Source organism: Acomys minous (genome assembly GCF_964271855.1).
Source record: "Acomys minous genome assembly, chromosome: 1".
Taxonomy (NCBI): Eukaryota; Metazoa; Chordata; class Mammalia; order Rodentia; family Muridae; genus Acomys; species Acomys minous.
Genome location: NC_140483.1, coordinates 154,307,519 through 154,327,084, shown reverse-complemented (window position 1 = coordinate 154,327,084; position 19,566 = coordinate 154,307,519). Strand labels below are relative to the sequence as shown.

Below are 19,566 nucleotides of genomic sequence, written 5' to 3'. Positions count from 1 at the left end.
ATGTTGATTGTTTTTTTCTTAGTGGGCCCTCCATCTGGTCTTAGGAGAGTAAAACCTTTGGCATGGCTGACTCTAGACAACTGGAGAGCAAGCAACAGTGCTCCTCAAATCATGCCAGCTCACACCACCTAGGGTTTTGTTGAAAGGGTGACCTGCTCATTAGGTTAGCCCGAGAGACTGACACAGTGACAAGGAGGCTGGGCTCGGGATGTGTTTGTACCAACTCTGCAGTCAATACTAAGAGTCTGCATTTGCACAGCGTGACTCATTTGTGTGTCTCTGTGTGTACACATGTGTACAAGCACCCAGAGGCCAGAGCAGTTGTCATTACAGACATGGTTGTAAGCTCGCATGGGTACTAGGAAATGAACTCTAGTCCTCTATAAGAGCAGCAATGGCTTTTAACCCGTGGGCCATCTCTCCACCCCAACTCTACACAATTTTAATGATACATTAACTATGACTAACCAGGCTTTGAATTTTGGTTATATTCACTTAGTGTATATGTAACAATAAGCATCTTTTCTTTAACGTTTTTTAAGAAAAAATATTTTATTTTCATTTATTTACATGTGTGGGTTCCCTGCCCAAGGAAGCCAGAAGCCAGTACTGGATGTTCTGGAGCTGGAGTCACAGGCAGCTGGGAGTGGACCTTGGTACTCTACAAGAGCATCATCACTGGGCCATCTCTCCAGCCCTAGATCATCTTTTTAATACATTTCTGTTTTGTGATAGGTGCCGAGGTATAGAATAAAAATAGAGATCTTTAATTCTTTTAGCCAAACTATCTTTTTTTTTTTCCTTGGTTTTTCGAGACAGGGTCTCTCTGTAGCCTTGGCTGTCCTGGACTCACTTTGTAGACCAGGCTGGCCTTGAACTCACAGCGATCCGCCCGCCTCTGCCTCCCAAGTGCTGGGATTAAAGGCGTGTGCCACCACGCCCGGCCTAGCCAAACTATCTTTAGAGTAGATGTACATGACTCTTCTTACAGTGTTTCTGTCTCCTTACCATTCTACCCTGTTATTTTAAAAGCCTTTGCTACCTCTAGATGTACAATGGCATCCTCATTCTATAAACATTTCTTGAATATTTACCACAACTTGTGAATAATGTGAGCGCAGTCCAACAAGGCAGTTCTCGTTCTTATGCAGAAATCAGCACCCACCCAATAATCAGACAGACACACTTAGCGAGGGGTACTTCTGATCAATACTGTGGCAGTTGTGCTAACCAAACTTTCTGAGCAGGGTGACCTTAGTGGGATATTGGAAAAGACCCCAAGAACTGGCACTAGCAATGAAGACAGCAGCGAAGGCACACACTGGCACGGCGTCACTGTCTTCCCAAGATGCACTCCACACAGAGGCACTGACCTCTATGGGGAGTGCCTTATTTTTCAACATTTTCATTTTCAAGGGGAGAACAAAGTCAGAATGCTCAATAAATGTGTCTGCTGTCACACACCCAGAAAATGAGGCTGCTAACATGTCACTCAAAGCTCGCTGAGCAGTGGTGGTGAAGGCCTTGAATTGGGACAGAGAGGCAGGCAGTTCTCTGAGTTCAAAGCCAGCATGGTCTACAGAGGGAGTTCTAGGACAGCCAGGACTACACAGAGAAACCCTGTCTTGAAAAACAAAACAAAAAAGATTTAATGCAAAGCTAACTGCTACAGTGACACATCTTGGAGATGCCCCTGAACCTTGTCAGTTGTCCACACCAGTCTTGGTGGACAGCCCTGAGCTCTACCAGCTGGGAGCTGCTCTGAGGGCACACAAACCCCATGATGATGACTCAGGCAATTAAGGTCTTTGGTTTTAAATCTTTATAATCCTCATGTCTGAAGCTAAATCAGCTTACACTGTTGAGAATAACCTGCCCACGGTGTTCGAAGACCTAAAGTGTTTAATATAAGTAAAAAACTATGACTACCAGAGTTTGGAAATCCATCTTGAGGCTCTAGACACTGTTCAGTGGGGAGGTTTAAAGAAAATAAGAAGTGGTGAATTTTTCTCTCATATCCTGGTGAATAGTGCTTAACACTCAAACAAATTATTACAAATATGCTGTGACACATCGTAAGCCTAAGTGCTTTTGTTTTCATCATTTTAAAAAAACAAGGAAACGGTTATAACCAAGTGCAGTGGCCCACACCAGTAATCCCAGCACTCAGGGAAGCAGAGGTAGGCAGATCTCTGAGTTCAAGGCCAGCCTGATCTACAAAGTGAGTCCAGCTATGCTGAGAAACTCTGTCTCGAAAAACTAACTATTTATAGAATTAATTTCACAGAAGCCAGAGATGGAGGCAGCCTAGAGGTGCATACAGATGAGAGAATGTGATACGAACACACAACAGGGCCTCGATGGCTATAACGACAATGGTATTGCGAGTATTTGAGGGACGAGCTGGACCTGGAAATCATCATACTAAAGAAAATAAACCAGACTCAGAAAAACAGACACTGAATATTTTTCACTCATATGCAGACTGTGTGTGTTTGTGTGTATGTGTGTGTGCGTGTGTGTGCGCGCATGCAGACATATATAAATCTTTGACATGAGAACTCAGAAAAACAATGAAAGGTAGGAGCAGGGACCAGGAAGGTCAGTGAGAGAACAAATATAAGCAAAGAAAAAATCATATAGATAAAAATGTCATAATAAAACCCAAAGGAAAATGTCCCAAAATGGGAGGAAGGGCTAAGAAGTAAATGGAATATGTTGTGGAACTCTGGGAAAGACGAACTTACTGTTAAAAAAAAAATGAAGTTCACAGAGGAAAAGAAGGCATCTTTATCAGGACAATAGACACATAAAAGGTTTAGTGTCCATACATTTTGTTAACTAAGGGAAAAGAAAGTAGCATAAACATCATAGGAAAAGATAAACTATTATTTAAAAAATATGTTCAAATGATTCTCATCTTTCAGCTAAAATTTCATAAACATTAATCATTTGTAAAAAGGTTAATTCTAAGAATCTAGTATTTAGTCATTAAAAAATAAACATTTAGCATCTGTTACATACTATAAAGTATGTTTAATCAGAAATTATAATTATTATAGCATTCAATATAAGCCAGACTTAAGATCATAATTTCATGGTAAAGTCAATGAAGATAAGTGATTGACTGATCCTTTGTATAAACATTAGAAAATTGATATTATATGCAAAATATAGGCATAAGATCTAAGGCATAAGGTCTAATGAATACAATAGGTGACTTTATCACTTATATTTAATATTTTTTTTTTTTTTGCTTAGAAATGTATATGATATAGACGGCTACTTTTGGGACCCATAAAATGTTGAGACTTAATAATATTTAGGTTGTTAAATGGGCTGAAAACGTGGAATGTTGCTGGCAACAAGTGTTTGAGTGAGCAGTGTTCAAGCTGCTCAGAGCTTCAATTCACCCAGCACAGAAATAAGCTATGCAAAATACTTCACACTGGATCCCAGGGCACCACACTGTCTAAAGCCTTGGGGTTTCTTTCTGTGAATTTCTGAGACACTAAGATGAAGTGAGAAACATGTAGAGCAATTCATGTGACTTCCCAGCTTGCTTCTATTTTGAGTAAAATTAACTCATACCATTTTGCAGATGGTAACTATACTAAAGTCCTCAGCTCCTAAGAACAACCAAATACCATCAACAAAACAGTAAATTACATAAGACAAGAGCTAGAGATATGAAATAGATGTTAATAAAAACAAAATGTATATATTTATACACACACATACATTTATTTTTGAATATTCCCTTTTGTACTACATTTCTCTCAAAGCAAAGCAGACCTATGGCTTATGATATATTGTTTAATGTATGTGAGTACCACATATGGGGAGTGTAAGTAGTGTCACCAAACCCACAAAAATACAAATAGTAGTCTTATTCTTAACAAACTGTGCAAGCAAACCACACTAGGGGGACACACTATATTCACACACTAGCATCACAAGCAGGACTCACCGCTGATACATTTCACAGTAAATGTTGCATAGTCCGTGCACATGAATTTCAAGAACAGGCAGAAGAAACCAAATGATAGAAATCAGTCTTGTCACCTCTAGGAAGGGGTGAGGAGAGCTTTGCGGGTGACAGCAGGATTCTGATTTGATCGTACGGTGTGTATGGACTCATATATACGTAGGAATATAGCAATTTAAGAGATTTCTGCTTTGCCACATGTAACCATACCTCACTGGGGAGGGGCAAGTCAGTGAATGGCGTCGGCTCCCACCTGCAGCCATCCAACCCACAGCCTCTCTCCTCACTGCTGTCGCAGGGTGAACAGGATACCATCTGGAGTTCCAGTCTCACCAACCTGCGCACTCCACACCTAGAGGTCACACAACGGCCCTGTCCCACTTCTCCCATGACGTCATCGTGCTGTACTCACACAATCCAGCTATTTTCAAAATCCCTTTCCTTCTCTGTCTTTGTTTTCCCAGAGTAGACATGATAATAAATGATGATTCATTTTAGGCTGAGAAAGGGGGCTCTAAATTAATTTGCAAGAACCATTTGCTAGGAGCCAATTCATCAACAGACCAATTTGCTGAATGTATAAAATTTAACTTCTTCCCTTTTTGAAGATTCCAGTGAAATTTTAGTACACTGATTTTTACTCTCTTCACAGCAGCTTTTAAGAACTCTTCAGTTTGCAAAAAAAGCAAAAAGGAATTTAGGATACACTGTACTCTTTTGAATATATTCCTTGTGAATATATTCAATAAATGTGAATATATTCTCTATAATGATTATATTCATGAATATATCCTCCTTATGAATATATTCATGAATACATTCTTCTTTGCCCTGTTGGGAAAACTTTTTTAATACAGTTTAAAATTAATGAACATGAATATATTCATGAACATTTTTATAAGTTTATATTCATATTCATGAGCTATGTTCTTGACCATATTGGGACATTTTAAAACCTAGTTTAAAATTTAATGAATATCAATATATTCACCAAGAATATATTCATGTTTTCATCAGCATATATTCATATTCATAGCCTGTATTCTTGACCATATTGGAAAAGCTTAGAACTCAGCTTTAAATTTGATAAATATTAATAGATTCATTAGGAATATATCCATAAGAATGCATTTATATACCTTGAATATGTTTAAGAACAGTATTCTTGCAAGTCAACTAATCCATCTAATTGACAGAGTGGCCGTTCTGTAAGGCAGGGCTGAGAATATCATTTGCTTTTATCTGGTAATGTGACTTACTTCTATATAGGTGGACTTTTTCAGCCACACATCAGCCAGGCCTGGAGAGAGCAAATACAGAAGGCAAGCTGATCTCTTCCTGTCCTGACCTTTGAATCCAGGACTCAGGAGCAGCCCCTGAGTTTTCCAGTTTTCAGTCCTAAAGTCGGAATTATGTCAGTTTCTCTGGTTCTGAGGCTTTCAGGTTGGATGGAGTCACACTACAAGCATCTCAGGGTCCCCAGCTTAAATGCAGTAGGTCATGGGACTTTCCAGCCTCCATAATCATGGGAACCAATCCGTAAAATGCCCCCTCATATTGCCTAATAGACTTCCCTGTCTGGGTGACCCATATTGGCAGCCTAGTATATGTATCCATATATATGTATTACATGTTCATACAATCACATCCACACATATATTCACAGGTAGTATTATTGCACAAACACAATCACATATGTGCACATATAAGCATAGCTATGCTCCTGTGTGGGAGTGTATGAAGGCTAAAGGTTAATTTTGGGGTTTCTTTCTCAATTACTTTTCCACTTTAATTTCTGAGACAGGTGTCCCTCCGAACCTGGAGCTCACTGTTTTAGCTAGACTGGCTGGCCAGTGAGGCCTCGGGCTCTGCCTATCTAAAGCTCCTCACAAGCACAGGGCTCACACTCCTAGTGATTTTTGTGTGGCTGCTTAGCATGGAAACTCAGGCCCTCCTGGTGCAGCAGGTACTTGCACACTACTCCATCACCCACACAACCCTTGCAATCTTTACTCAAGAACATTGTGGGGAACTCATTTTTTTTTCCAAGACAGGGTTTCTCTGTGTAGCCTTGGCTGTCCTAGACTCGCTTTGTAGACCAGGCTGGCCTTGAACTCACAAAGATACGCCTGCCTCTGCCTCCTGAGTGCTGGGATTAAAGGTGTGCACCACCACGCCTGGCTAGGGAACTCATTTAAAGTCAATAAATAATAACTAATTAGTTTTATTTTGTTGTCAATAGCAACTGCATCAAGATATATTTAAAAATACCATACTTCACATACTATAAGTCATCAATTTCAGGCATGTAATTCAACTGTTGCTCGTGTGTGTGCTTGCAAAATGTTCACCACAATCAATTTAGGAATACTTTTTTAGCTAGATGTGACAATACATCCCTGTAACTGCAGCACTCGGGAAGCTGGGTCAGGTTTCAAGGACAGTCTGGGCTACGTAGTTTGACCATCTCTAAACAAGTAAGTAAATAAAATTAAGGTTATTTTTCATCTCCCTTAAAAGAAACCTTCTATACATAGTAACATATACTTCTAATTCTACCACGTATCACTAAAGTGTCTTAGACTTTTTTTATCTAGCTCATGTAAATGAAATATGTAATCCTTTTGACTTCTTTCATTTAGCACATCATTAAGATGCATCCGTATTACAGCACATATCCTCCTTTTATAAGCAAATAATATCCCATTGTACAGAGATGCCACATTTTAATTACCTATCAGTTGACAGGCATTTAGACTGTTGTGGTTTCTGTTTTTGGTTGTTTTTTTTTTTTTTAAGATTTATTTTATTTTATGTGTACAAGTACTTTGGCTGCATGAATGTCTGTACACGTTATATGTGCCTGGTACCTGTAGAAGCCAGAAGAGGGTAACATAGTCCCTGGAACTCAAGTTACAGATGGTTGTGAGCCATCACCTGGGTGCTAGGAACTAAACTTGAGTCCTCTGGGAGAGGAGCCAGTGCTCTTATTCATAGCTATCGCTTCAGCTCTAACTGGTCTACTTTATAAACATCATAATTATGAGCATGCAGGTAAAGCCGGGTATAGTAGCACACACCTGTAATCCCAGCACTTTGGGAGGCAGAGGCAGGCAGATCTCTGTGAGTTCAAGGCCAGCCTCGGCTACAAATCGAGTCCAGAACAGACACGGCTACACAGAGAAACCCTGTCTCAAAAAACAAACAAACAACAACAACAATAACCCAACAAGAACATGCATGTTCAAGTTTGTTTTATGTAATATTAAGGATCAAGCCCAGGGACCTTGAACAGGCTAGGCAAGTGCTCTATAACTACACCCAGCCACAAAGAAGTTTTTATGGGCTGGGCGGTGGTGGCTCACACCTTTAATCCCAGCACTCAGGAGGCAGAGGCAGGTGGATTGCTGTGAGTTCGAGGTCTACAAAGTTATCTCAAAAAAACAAAAACAAAACCAAAAAGTTTTTATGCACATACACACAGATACATGCGGTGTTTATATCAGAGACAAGTTTGCAGGGCTCAGTTCTCTTCCCCCATCATGTAGGTTATGGGGACTGACCTCATGTTGTAAGACTTGGCAGCAAGCACCCACAGCAACTGTGCCATTTTACTGACACCTTGCTCCCACCTTTGCTTTCAACGCTCATAGACACTAAGAATCTAGGAGTGCTTCCAGAGCAGTTCTATCACATGACATTTCTAAGAGCAGCGCTTGAAATTTCGATTTCCCATAGTTCCTCACAAAGCCCTCTGTGGCTGTGAAGCAGCAGCCCATGCTCTGTTCTGCATTCCCGCAACACGTAACAAGCTGACGAACACATGTTTATTTGTGTATCTTCTCTGGGAAAACGACTCTGTTGAGTCTCGTACATTGTCAACCACTTAACAATGTAAAGCAAAAAGGAAGAGAGTAGGTACCAAATATGGTCCAGCTAGTATGTTTTATGACAACCGCCGATTGCATTTAGTACCTCTAAATCCATACTGAAGAGTGCACAGAGACAGCACACAGTGCTGGAATGTTACTAAGTTCCCCTTCACCTGTTCTGTTTTTGCCTAATACGTTTTACATTCCATTCCTGATTACAGACTGAGCTGTCTATCACAAGTGCATGCAGCTTAAAACTGACTGTTTGTTTTTTGTTGGTGGGGGGGTGTCTGTACTTTTAAATCTCTTATTTTTCCTACTCATGTTGCTTCCAGGAGTGCTTTAACATTCCCCTCCTCCTTGGCATCTCTTCCAAAAAGGGTCTCACTCTATAGCCCAGGCTGGCCTGGAACTAACTCACTATGTAGACCAAGCTGGCCTCAAACTCATAGATCAACCTACCCCTGTCTTCCTAGAGCTGCCTTCCCAGTGCTGGAACTGAAGTGTGCAACCACACCTAGGTGATCCAACTTACCTGTTAGTAGAAGAATTTAATTTGTTCACATTTAGTCTAATAATTAGCACACAGTCCCTGATTTTATTTCTTTCATTCTTATTTTTATTACTATACTATTTCCCCATTTCCCTTTCCCTCTACTTTTGTTAAGTTGCTCATACTTCTTTCTATGTTTTGTTTTGTTGTTATTATAGAAGGTTTTATTACATTTCTCCATTTGAAAGACAATTTCTTTCATTTTGTGGCTCTGGGTGTTATTTCAAGACAAAATTTCCATTTATCCAGCTTTGGGAATGACTTTTATGCAGCACTCAATGGCTGGAGTTTTCCCAAGGGACTGTAACAGATTCTCCGAGCTGCCCGCAGGGGTTCCCTGTCATGACTTTGTTAACCAGGCCTGGAACATGCACTTCTCAATGTCTGAGCACCTTCGATAGCACTGCCTGTCTGACCTGGCTGTAGGAACTCCACTAAGGCTCTTCATATGAGCCCCTCCGTCAGCTACCAGTGCTGGAGTAACCTGTCCCACCCACTCTGTGGCTTGCATTGCACTCTCTGGCACCAACGTAGTCCTATACCAAAGCGGTCCTGTTTATGGTATTTCCTTAATGACTATGGCTTCTTGCTACTGTCTCAGATACCTGTGCCCATCTCATAGAGTACGTATATCAGCCTCTCGTATGTTTGCTTATTTTTACACTTAACATTTAGATCTAAAGTTCCACTTAGAAATTTAGTGTATAAGCTTGGTGTCAATATTATTCCATATAAATATCTAACGATCCACACTGTGTATTGATGGGATCACAGATGTGTGGGTTAGGTTAAGGTTTCCCACTGGCTTGCTTAACCACTGCTAGCAATTATCCTTGATTACAAAATGTTACATGTCTTGATACCCTGCAGAGCCGAGGTGATCTTATAACCTGCAAGACACGCTATCTTGCTCATGAGAGAGAAGTATGGTGACCCTGCTACAGACTAACTCCTAAGTTGTACAGCTCTGTGCTTCTGTCTTCACTGTTTGTGGTCATTCACCTCCTCCCTCCTTTCCCCTCATAGTGCACGCACGCTCTCCCGCCCCCCCCCCCTCACACACACACACAAACCTGTGCACACACATGCACCCACAGCACATGCACATACACATGCGTTCTCTCTCTCACACACACACACAAACTTGTGCGCACACATGCACACACAGCATATGCACATACACATGCCTGCACCCACATACACATGTGTCCTCTCTCTCTCTCTCACTCCCCCCCCCTTTCATTCTTGAATCTCGAACAGTCTGTATCCGCATTTGAAACTAAGAACATACAAGACTCACTATTTCCTGATCCAAATATTCATGGGAGAAAAGCCAGTTTCTCTTATATTCACTTGTAATGGAGCCAAAGGCTTCGGTTACATCCAGCTACTTGCTGAAAAGAGCAGTCAGCTTGCTTATAGAATAGAATGTGAGGGAAGGAAAGCAGCCAAATCCCCTTATGTTCAGTGTGTTCACAAATCCTCTCCTGTTTGGTTCCCAGGACCCACATCACAACCCTCTGTAACTCCGGCTCCAAGGGATCTGCCACCTCTGGGTTCTGTCACCTCCACTATCTATCTATCTATCTATCTATCTATCTATCTATCTATCTATCTATCTGTCTGTCTATCTGTCTATCTATCGGGGCTCTGGGGGTTGTCTTGTTGTTATTATTGTTGTTGTTGTTGTTTTATTTTGTTTTTGAGATGTCTCACTATGTAGCTTGGCTGGTCTTGAACTCATTATGCAGACCAGGCTGGCCTCAAACTCACAGAGATCCACCTATGTCTGTTGAGTGTTACAATTAAAGGCATATGACATCACAACCAGAGAACGTGTACATAATTTTAAAAATTATCCGGCAACATACATAGCTCTGTGAGTAAAAGTGCTTGCCCCCAGGCCTGAGCACCTGAGTTAGATCCTCAGAACTCACAAGATGGAGGAAAGAACAACTTCTCTGACCCCCACATGCTCACCTCCCTAAACACAAGGAGTAAGAAACAGGGAGGGGAGAAAGAGGAAGTAGAGGAGGAGGAAAAAACTCATTTTGGGCTAGCAGCATGGCTCAGCAGGTAAAGGTGCTTGCCACTGAGCCTGATAACCTGAGTTCAATCCTGGGACTCACATGGGAATCCACATAATGGCCAGAGGGACCTGACTCTTGCAAATTGTCCTCTGACCTCCATATACGCATCATGGCAGGTACACATGCATGGATGCGTGCACATGCAAAAATCCGTGTCACTAACAAATAATAATCAGTGCTGAGAACAAAAGTGAGCTCGCGTTTCACTCTGGTTTGCTGCTGGCCCTCTGTGCTGTCTAACATGCCTCTCTTGATGCTGTATCATCACCATATGGTGAGGACACCCGAGCATGCGGCTTTATGAAAAGTAATCTTGAGATACAGCTTAATACTGTGACTGGGAGCTACAAAGACCCAGATTTCTTCTTTTAGCAGTTTACCCTAAAAGAACAACAGCAATAGTTTGCCAGCCCATCACTTAAAATCGGGGAAGCTAGATATGCCAGTCCATGCCCGTAATCCCAGCACCTGGGAGAGTGAGGAAGGGAAAACAGGAGTTTAGTGTCAGCCTGGGCGACACAGCAAGTTCAAAGCCAGCCTGAGTGATGTGGTGAGATTCTGCCTTCAAAGACAAAGGCAGGGGAAGAGTCCCGCCGCCAAGCCTGACAGCCTGAGCTTGATCCACAGAACCCACACAGCGGAAAGAGTTGTTCTCTTTCCCCCACACATGCTTTGAGACAACCAGGACCCAACTCACACACCAAAAAAGACGAGAGAACGGACACTATTTTACAATCACATATTTAGTGAGATGCAGGTTAGATGTGCTTTAATACACATACATAAGTTGTTTCATAAATCTGGAAGAATATACTTAACTTTGGAGGAAGAAGGTAAATTATTTAGGGAGATTTCATTTTTGTTATAGTATCTGCATATTTAAATTTTGCTATACTAGCTGCGTATCAGAGAATGAGGACTAGAAAATGTCCACGTAGGGCTAGGACACAGCTCAGTGGGTGAAGTAGGCTGAGAGCAGCAGCCCCTTTCCAATCTTAGTGCTCCTGGCAAGGTGAAGGGCAGAGGCAGGCCCCCAGCCCCAGGCTAGCTAGCCTGGCTTAAACAGTGCACAGCAAACAATTAGACCTGGCCTCAAACAAGGTAGACAGCCATTTTGTGGCTAGACAGACAAGTGGTTATAGTTGCTTTTAAAGCCACCTTGATGCTATTATAAAAGAAAGGGGTCTTTGTAGCATTGTTGGTTAGCAGGCTGGTGTCCTGGCAGGTCCGTTCTGAAAACTTTGAGGGCATTCTGCTGATAGGAGCACTCGCCTACTCTCGCTGCACTGTGGGACTCTGCAGACCTCAGGAACTAATCCACTAACACCATGAAACAAGACTGCTCAAATGCTGACCCAGTGTTTAGTGTTAGAATCCTAACTCCATCTGGGCCTACCAGATGCTATGATAATCCCTCCACTGTTTTACACACATGGTAAAACACACCACACCAATACTCATCCAAGGAAGGGGCTGCCCCAGCCTCCACCCTCTTGCACAGATCTCCCAGGTAGAAAGAGGAAGAGACAGGGTACCTGGCACTAGTGACAAGAGTCGTTGTATTTGATTGTGTTTCTAAACATAAAGTAAAAATGCATTGTTCATTAAGAGAAAAAGAAACAAGAGTAGATGGAGAGAGAAAAGTAGGTAGTTTAATTTACTAGGAAATTAAAAACCCATCTTTAATGGTACTAATTTGAACACATCTAGACTAGAACCCAGCTTTTAAAATTGTATACATGCCCCATCCCAAGGAGACCTGGAGTCAACAGCCTGAGAAGGCTGCTCTCTGCAAATTCCAAGCTTGAGTCATGAACTTTACTCACCTCCCCTCACCACCAGAAGCTGAAGAAAACCAAAACCAAAACAAACAAACAAACAAAACCCAAAAAAAATCCTAGAGGCAGCTAGACGATGCTGGATACTTTTACTCCTCAAGGCTCCTGAGTATCTGCTGAGGCCACCAGGCTCCTAAGAGAGGAATGTGGCATTATCTCACAAAGGTGTCTGACAGCACAACAGCAGGTGGTGACAGGCTGTGATCCTAACCAGAAGGTCTCCCACTCTGCCCTAGCCACTCCAGACTCCATGGAGGCTGAGTACATCAACTCTGGACGCTAACCTTTGTACCTGTCCATTCCCTGGTATGACGGAAGGGAGAGCCATTCAGTACCAATTCTAGTAAACAAGAGCCAGAAATCTGTAAAGGCTAAAGTGTTACAAAAATGAGTCAGTGAAGAATACAGCTACAACTGTGGCCTATTTCAAAGGGCCTCTTCACTTTCAGTAGACTTTGCTCTTTTCCATAATTCTTTCTAAATTAAAAAAAAAAAAGGCTCCCATTTTCTCTTTCACAGTGCTACATGGCAGTTTATTTCTCCTTTGAAAGCAGAAGTGCAGCGTCACAGCATCTTCTAAAAGGGCTGACTGCTAAGACTTCAGTTTTTCCTCCTAGTCCTTCATTTGTTCTTGGGTCAGTTTCCCTGAAGCACGGCGGTGGTCAAGCCTGCATCCCACTGTTATGTGTCATTTGACCAGCGTACCTCAGGGGAAGCAGAGCACCGCTGTACGACAGAATTACTTACAGTCTCGTAACAGACTCTGAGATATTTAGCTAGAGAAAAACACATTAAGAGTTCCAGGATTTTAAAAGCTAAACTTAATTTCTGGCAAGCATGACTGGTAATTACAACCAAAACCCAAATATTGTGGAGTCCATTTTTAGACAAAGCAACCTTCGCACTAGCACTGCGCACGCAATCGCCGGGGCCCTTCTGGCAGAATGGGAGCTGGCCGGCTCCTGAAAGCCGGAGAGACGGCGAGCTTCTCTAACGTGACCTGGAAAGTGACACTTGCACCTGAACAAACCGAAAGCTCAGATTACAGGAGTGTACCACCATGCTCAGAAATAGTGAAAATATTCCAATCTATTCACATCCTGGGCCATAGATGCAAACCCATATATCCCAAAGCCTACAAAGAATCACTGAGATTATTTAAAATTTTCCAAACTGACAGCTGAGCAGAGTACCAGAAAAAAAAAATTCTCAAAAAGCAGACTAATGAATACAGCAAAGGGACTCAGAGTTCTCGAAGGCTAATAAAGCTAGAACAATTTGAGCAAAAAAATTAAATATTAGATTTTAGCCTAGAGTATCTATATGTTATGTGACTTTTCCTAGAGAGACACAGACCAAAGGAATTATTCCACTCAGGTATTGATTACTGAGTCAGTGAGATTACTGGAGCTATTTACAGAAGCGCGGTGACTCAAAAGCAACAAAATCACTCGGAAGCCCAATCCAGCATCATGACAACTTGCAGGCAGCCCCAGAATCTGCTTCACTGCAGCAACTGTTTACTGTTTTTATCACCTTCAAGCAGAACTTCCCAGTCTTCTAAGTTTTGTGAAGTTCCTGAGTGTAGTTCTTTGAAGAGAAATAGCCCCCATTAAGCTTAGCTATTTGAACACTTGGTCCCCAGTGAGTGGCATTGTTTGGGAAGGACTTGTTGGAGGAGATGTGTCACTGGAGGCAGGCTTTAAGGTTTCAAAAGACTTAGGCCATCCCCAGTGTGCTCGCTTTGACTTCTGTGTATGGATCAAGATGTGAGCTCTCAGCTCTTCCTGTCCCCATGCCTTTGCTCTGCCAACATGGACTCTAGCCCTCTGTAAAAGTAAGACTGACTAAACAATTATTTAAAAAATATCTATTTATTTGGTATGTATACAGTGTTCTTGCCTGCATATATACTCCTGCACACCAGAAGAGAAACCATATCTCATACGTAGTTGTAAGCCACCATGTGGTTGTTGGGAATTGAACTCAGGACCTCTGGAAGAGCAGACAGTGCTCTTAAACTTTGAGCCATCTCTCCAGCCCAACCCTTTCTTTATAAGTTGCCTTGACCATGATGTTTTGTCACAACAGAAAAGTAACTAAGATATGAAACATTTAGAACCTGGAGCCTTGCATCACTGGAGGTGGGCTTTGAAACCTTATAGCCTCGCCTCATTTCCAATGTATATTCTCACATTCTCATATCCCCCTTCTCTCTCTCTCTCTCTCTCTCTCTCTCTCTCTCTCTCTCTCTCTCTCTCTCTCTCTCTCTGCTTCCAATGTGTGGTTGAGATATGATACTTTGGCTGCCTGCTCCAACCTCCTGCTTGCAGTGCCTTCCCAGTCAGTATAGACTTCTAGCCCTGGAACAGTAAACAAAGCCAAACAATAACAACAAGGCCTCTTTCTCCAAGAAATTGCTTTTAGTCTCGGTATTTTTATCACAGCAACAGGAAAGTAGCTATATTCTTACTCTACTAAGCCACCCCCCCATCTCCAGGGAATGTTTCAATTTAGAGGTAACAGCTATACATCACCATATGTCCATAATGACAGAAATAGATGTAGCGGGGATACTCTAAGTACAGAAGAATCTGGCTGATTTGTACAGATGCTGCCACCTGAAGATGTTGAAGCACAATTCCTCACCCATGAAGCAAAAGGCAAAAGTAGATGGGAAAAAGACAACAATATAAAGCTGAACATGGTGGCGCATGCCTTTAATCTCAGCACTTGGGAGGCAGAGGCAGGCGGATCGCTGTGAGTTCGAGGCCAGCCTGGTCTACAAAGTGAGTCCAGGACAGTCAAGGCTACACAGAGAAACCCTGTCTCGAAAAACCAAAAAAAAAAAAAAAAAAAAAAAAGACAACAATATAAAACCCAACAAACACCACCTCAGCCAAGTGAGCAGGGACTAACAGTGCTAACCCACACTGAGACCATATACAACTGGTGCAACATGAGAAAGATGACACTGTAGGGGACAGCAGGAAAACTCGGTGAGTCAAGGTGCTTTCTGCCAACCCTGATCCCTGGAACCCACATGGTGAAGGTGAAAACCAACTACCAACTCTCACAAGCCGTCCTCTGATTTCTACATCTGGGTGTGTGGGGTGCACACACAAAATAAATATTTTAAAAAGAAAATTTAAAAGACATTTTTACCATGGTTCCTATTCCCAAGAACTCTAATAAGTGGGGAAAGTATCAGGTGACCCCAAATTGAGGACTATCTTATATTCTCTAGTATTCCTTCAAGGTCATCAAAATACTCTGAAACACTCTAATAGTTCAGATAAGTCATGAGGAGTAAATGTAATATGGTGTGATGAGTAGTGGGAAGAGCCTAGTCAAAAGGAGACGTGAGGTAAAAACTAAGAATATCTGCGTTGGGCTGGAGAGAGGGCTCAGAGGTTAAGAGCACTGGCTGTTCTTCCATAGGTCCTGAGTTCAATTCCCAGCAACCACATGGTGGCTCACAACCATCTACAATGAGATCTGGTGCTCTCTGACTGGCAGGTAGAATACTGTAATAAATAAATAAATAAATAAATCTCAAGAATATCTGAAAGTACAGATTTCAGATAGCATCCATTTATCAATATTGGTTCATTAATACAAAGAGATATCACATTAACATACAGTGTAACAAAGATCTTGCACATGGAAACTTTTGAGTATCTAAATTTCCTGCAACTCTCAAAGCAGGTCTAGAAACTAAAGTCTGCACATACCATTACGGCACGTGTACCAGATGGAAACCATAGCCTGGGTGTTGGTAGGTACTGTGCATACACGTCTCAATTCCAACAAGGCAGGAAACTGGCTTGCTCTCTATACTCCATTGTTAGACATCTCCTATCAGTCAATAAAGTTTTTTATTTTTTCTCAATATTTTTGTAGATGGATGTTTTGTCTGCATGTATGTCTGTGCACCACAAGCATAGCTCTGGAGTCACAGGTGGCTGTGAGCTGCCATGTGGGTACTGGAGATTGAACTCTGGTCCCCTTAGGTCCTCTGAAAGAGCAATCAGTGTTCTTAACCTCTCTGAATCACAGTGTTCTTAGCATCTTTTGAAGCACAACTTTTATTCCTGTTACTCATTATTACTCTTTTTTAGGAAAAAAAAAAAAAGAAAATATAGGAAATATTTTCATTCACCAAAAGATGTTACAAAAAAAAAAGTATCAACTAATTCTGGTCAACAAATTAGCAATAACTGGGGTCAATGGTAGCTTAGCAAGCAAAGGAGCTTTGGAAAGTTCTATGACCTGAGTTTATTCCCTGACATCTCATAGATGGAAAAATAAAAGCACTTCAAAGGTTTCTTCTGGCTTCTATGAGCACACTGTGGCATGTGCCACCCACCACACACAATAGATTTTAACTGACAATTATAAACATATCTATCCAACAAACATTTGCTATCTTTCCCAAAATCCAAAAAATGACATGGTACTGGGGACATAAACGAAACAACCCTACCACACTAAAATCAGTCTAACTGTGAGGAAGGGCACTAATAAATAAAATAAGAACCAATACGAGAGTGAGTGTAAAGTTCTTGCTTTGGGTACCATAGGGCAGTGTATCACAAGCACTTGACCCCCGCACTCACCCCAGGGTGGTAAGCACAAAGGGTTCATCAGCAGAGCAGGGTAAACAGGCCCCAAACAAGTGGGGGGCATGCGAAATGAAATGCTAGACAAAGCACAGTGGCAGGCACTGACTGAAAGCAGGAAGGCAAGAGGCCATCAAGAGGTCTGGACAGTCATGGGCGTTTGAGGAGGGCAGAGGAGGGTGGTGACGTCACAGATCAGCCTTCTCTGGACTTGCAGTGGGGCAAGGACAAGGCAGAATGATGCTGTGAAGTTACAGAATTAGAACAGAAGAAGATGGCGGCAAGTTACAACAGCGAAGCCACTCAGGCGCGAATACCGGCCGCTGGGCCTTTGCTAAATTATAGTAACTTAAATAATTAACCTCCAATTCCATTCCACCCCTTGCCTTCTTCAAACCTCTCCCCTCAAAGAAGAAAGATTATCTCTCAAAAATGTAAAGCAGCTCACCTCACTCCCAGTTTAAAACTCCCCAATGCCCTCCCATTACACATTCCAAAGTAAGCTCCTCAGCATGGCTGCTAAAAGGTAATATAAGCAAGTTTCTGCTTTCTCTTCCAATTTCATCCTGGGCTATCCTCCAGCCATATTACTTTCCTTTTAATTCCTTAAAAAACAAGCAAACAAAAAACAAAAACAAAAACAAAAAACCACCTACAAACCGGGCTACACAGTGGTCAAGCTAGCCATAGTTACACCCATCTCACAACAGATCGAACAAGAAACAGCAGTAGCAAAATTACAAACAAAGCAGGGGCTGGAAATGTGCTCAGTGGACAGGCTTGCCTAGAACAGAGTTTGATCCCCAACATGTAAGGGAGGGGCATTCCTCGTGACTCAGACCCTCCATTATTTGTTCCATGGACCGCAACTTAAAATGTGGTACTCCCCAAGAGGACCAAACTACAGAGGCCTCTTTCCTACACAATTCCTCTCCATCAGAGCCCCCTATTTTTCTTTACCCTTAGAGTATGCAAATGGTATTTATTCTTGTGGTAGTTCCATTTGGTAAAGTCACTGCACGCAGTTCACCACTCACTGCTCCTAGAGGAAATACTTCATCAGCAGATTAGCAAGTATCTTTCATTATGTTCATACTAACTTTTGCTCACTCAGGTTTTTGCCAACCAATCAGTATATAGCTTTTGTTTCAAACATGTCAATATATGTACACTGTTGATTCATTAGCATTGAACCAATGGCCAAGCGCTATAAACAATGGCAGAACAAAGCTTATCAAACATGCAAGGCACATCATCATAGCCTGTTTCTGCTCAGGACCACTAATACACACTTGAAGCCAGCACAAAGAGCAACAGCACACACACAAAGTACAAAATTGTCAAAATCAGACAGGCATGGTAGTGCAAGCCTTTAATCTCAGCACTTAGCAGGATCTCTGAGTTCAGGGCCAGCCTAGTCCACAGAGTTGAGTTCCAGGACAGCCAAGGCTACACAGAGAAACCCCGTCTCTCAAAAAGAAAAAGAAAAAAGGAGGAGGAGGAGGAAGAGGCAGCGGTGGCGGCAAAATCATGGAAGTGCATAGAGCAGAGAAATACTTGTTTATAATGTGAGAACCAAAGTAAGAGGTGGCATGTTTTCCTGCTGTAACTCAGCTGGGAAGAATGAGGACTGACTGTGTTTGACTATTTGTTTTAAACATGTAAGACAAGGGCAGAGAAAGTCTCAAACAGGAAAAATAATTAGGATGGTTAGGGAAGGCCACTCTCAAAAGGAGTGCCTAAGCTAAAAACTGAGGGGTGCAAAAGGCAAATTATATGAAGCTGAAGGCACAGAAAATACAGACAAAGTGTAAGTAGGAATATGTCTTATTGTCTGAATAACAACATTAAATGCTCTTCTTACGACTTAGAGAAGGAGTGACTTGTCCTGATTTAACACCCTCCCAGAACTGTGCAGAGAACTCCTCTCTAAAACCCGCAAGCCAAGAGAAACTGCTACAGCTTGAATGTCCACTCCCTCCAAATGCCACTGATTTAACTGTGGGTCCTTAAAGAAGCAGACATGAATACTTCGTCTCCACAGTGGAGTGGTGCCATAGGGAAAGGGGAAGTTTGTTCCCTCCAGGCCCCCCTCGCCTTCTCACGCTCTGCAGCGTTACAGTGCAGTGAGGCCTTTGCCTACTGTCACCTCAGAGCTTCCTTGACAAATGTCTGCTCCACAGAGAGTGCAGTCTCAGCTCTTCTGATATAGTGGTTAAGAGGGACTAACATGGGCGCCAGGACTCCCGAGAGCCAACAACATGGGTGAGTTCCTTCATGAAGAAAGAACAAAATAAAGAACACAGAAGGAACTTTCCAACTCACATCCAACAACTCTGCCTCTGCTTCTCCTCTGTACTCCCCACACAGAGATCTGTTTGCATTGTGGGTATGCAACATGGCAAGTGAGCAAAGCAGTGACAGTAATCAAGGACAGGGGCTTTGTCATTCAGAGGAAACAAAATCACGAAGCCCTGTGAAAACTAGAAAGCTATTCGAGAAACATGTAATAAGTTCTACGTTATATAACAGGTGCTGGACAAAACTACCTTTGCATATGAATAGCTGCAGCCAATAAACTTGGTGAAGCAGCAGTGCCGGTG

General features: G+C 42.2%; 1 protein-coding gene across 4 annotated transcripts in view; it reads right to left on the bottom strand.

Moving 5' to 3' along the window:
- The window catches only part of KIAA1958, a 139,647-nt gene that overhangs the window by 79,078 nt on the left and 41,003 nt on the right, over positions 1 to 19,566 (bottom strand). The window contains exon 1 of one of the 4 annotated variants that reach the window (XM_084750150.1): positions 12,330 to 12,449. The exons of the other annotated variants lie outside the window; for them this stretch is intronic. The gene's annotated coding sequence lies outside the window, so the exon portion shown is untranslated. Of the gene's footprint in view, positions 1 to 12,329; positions 12,450 to 19,566 lie in introns of those variants that run through there. 4 annotated transcript variants of the gene reach the window in all.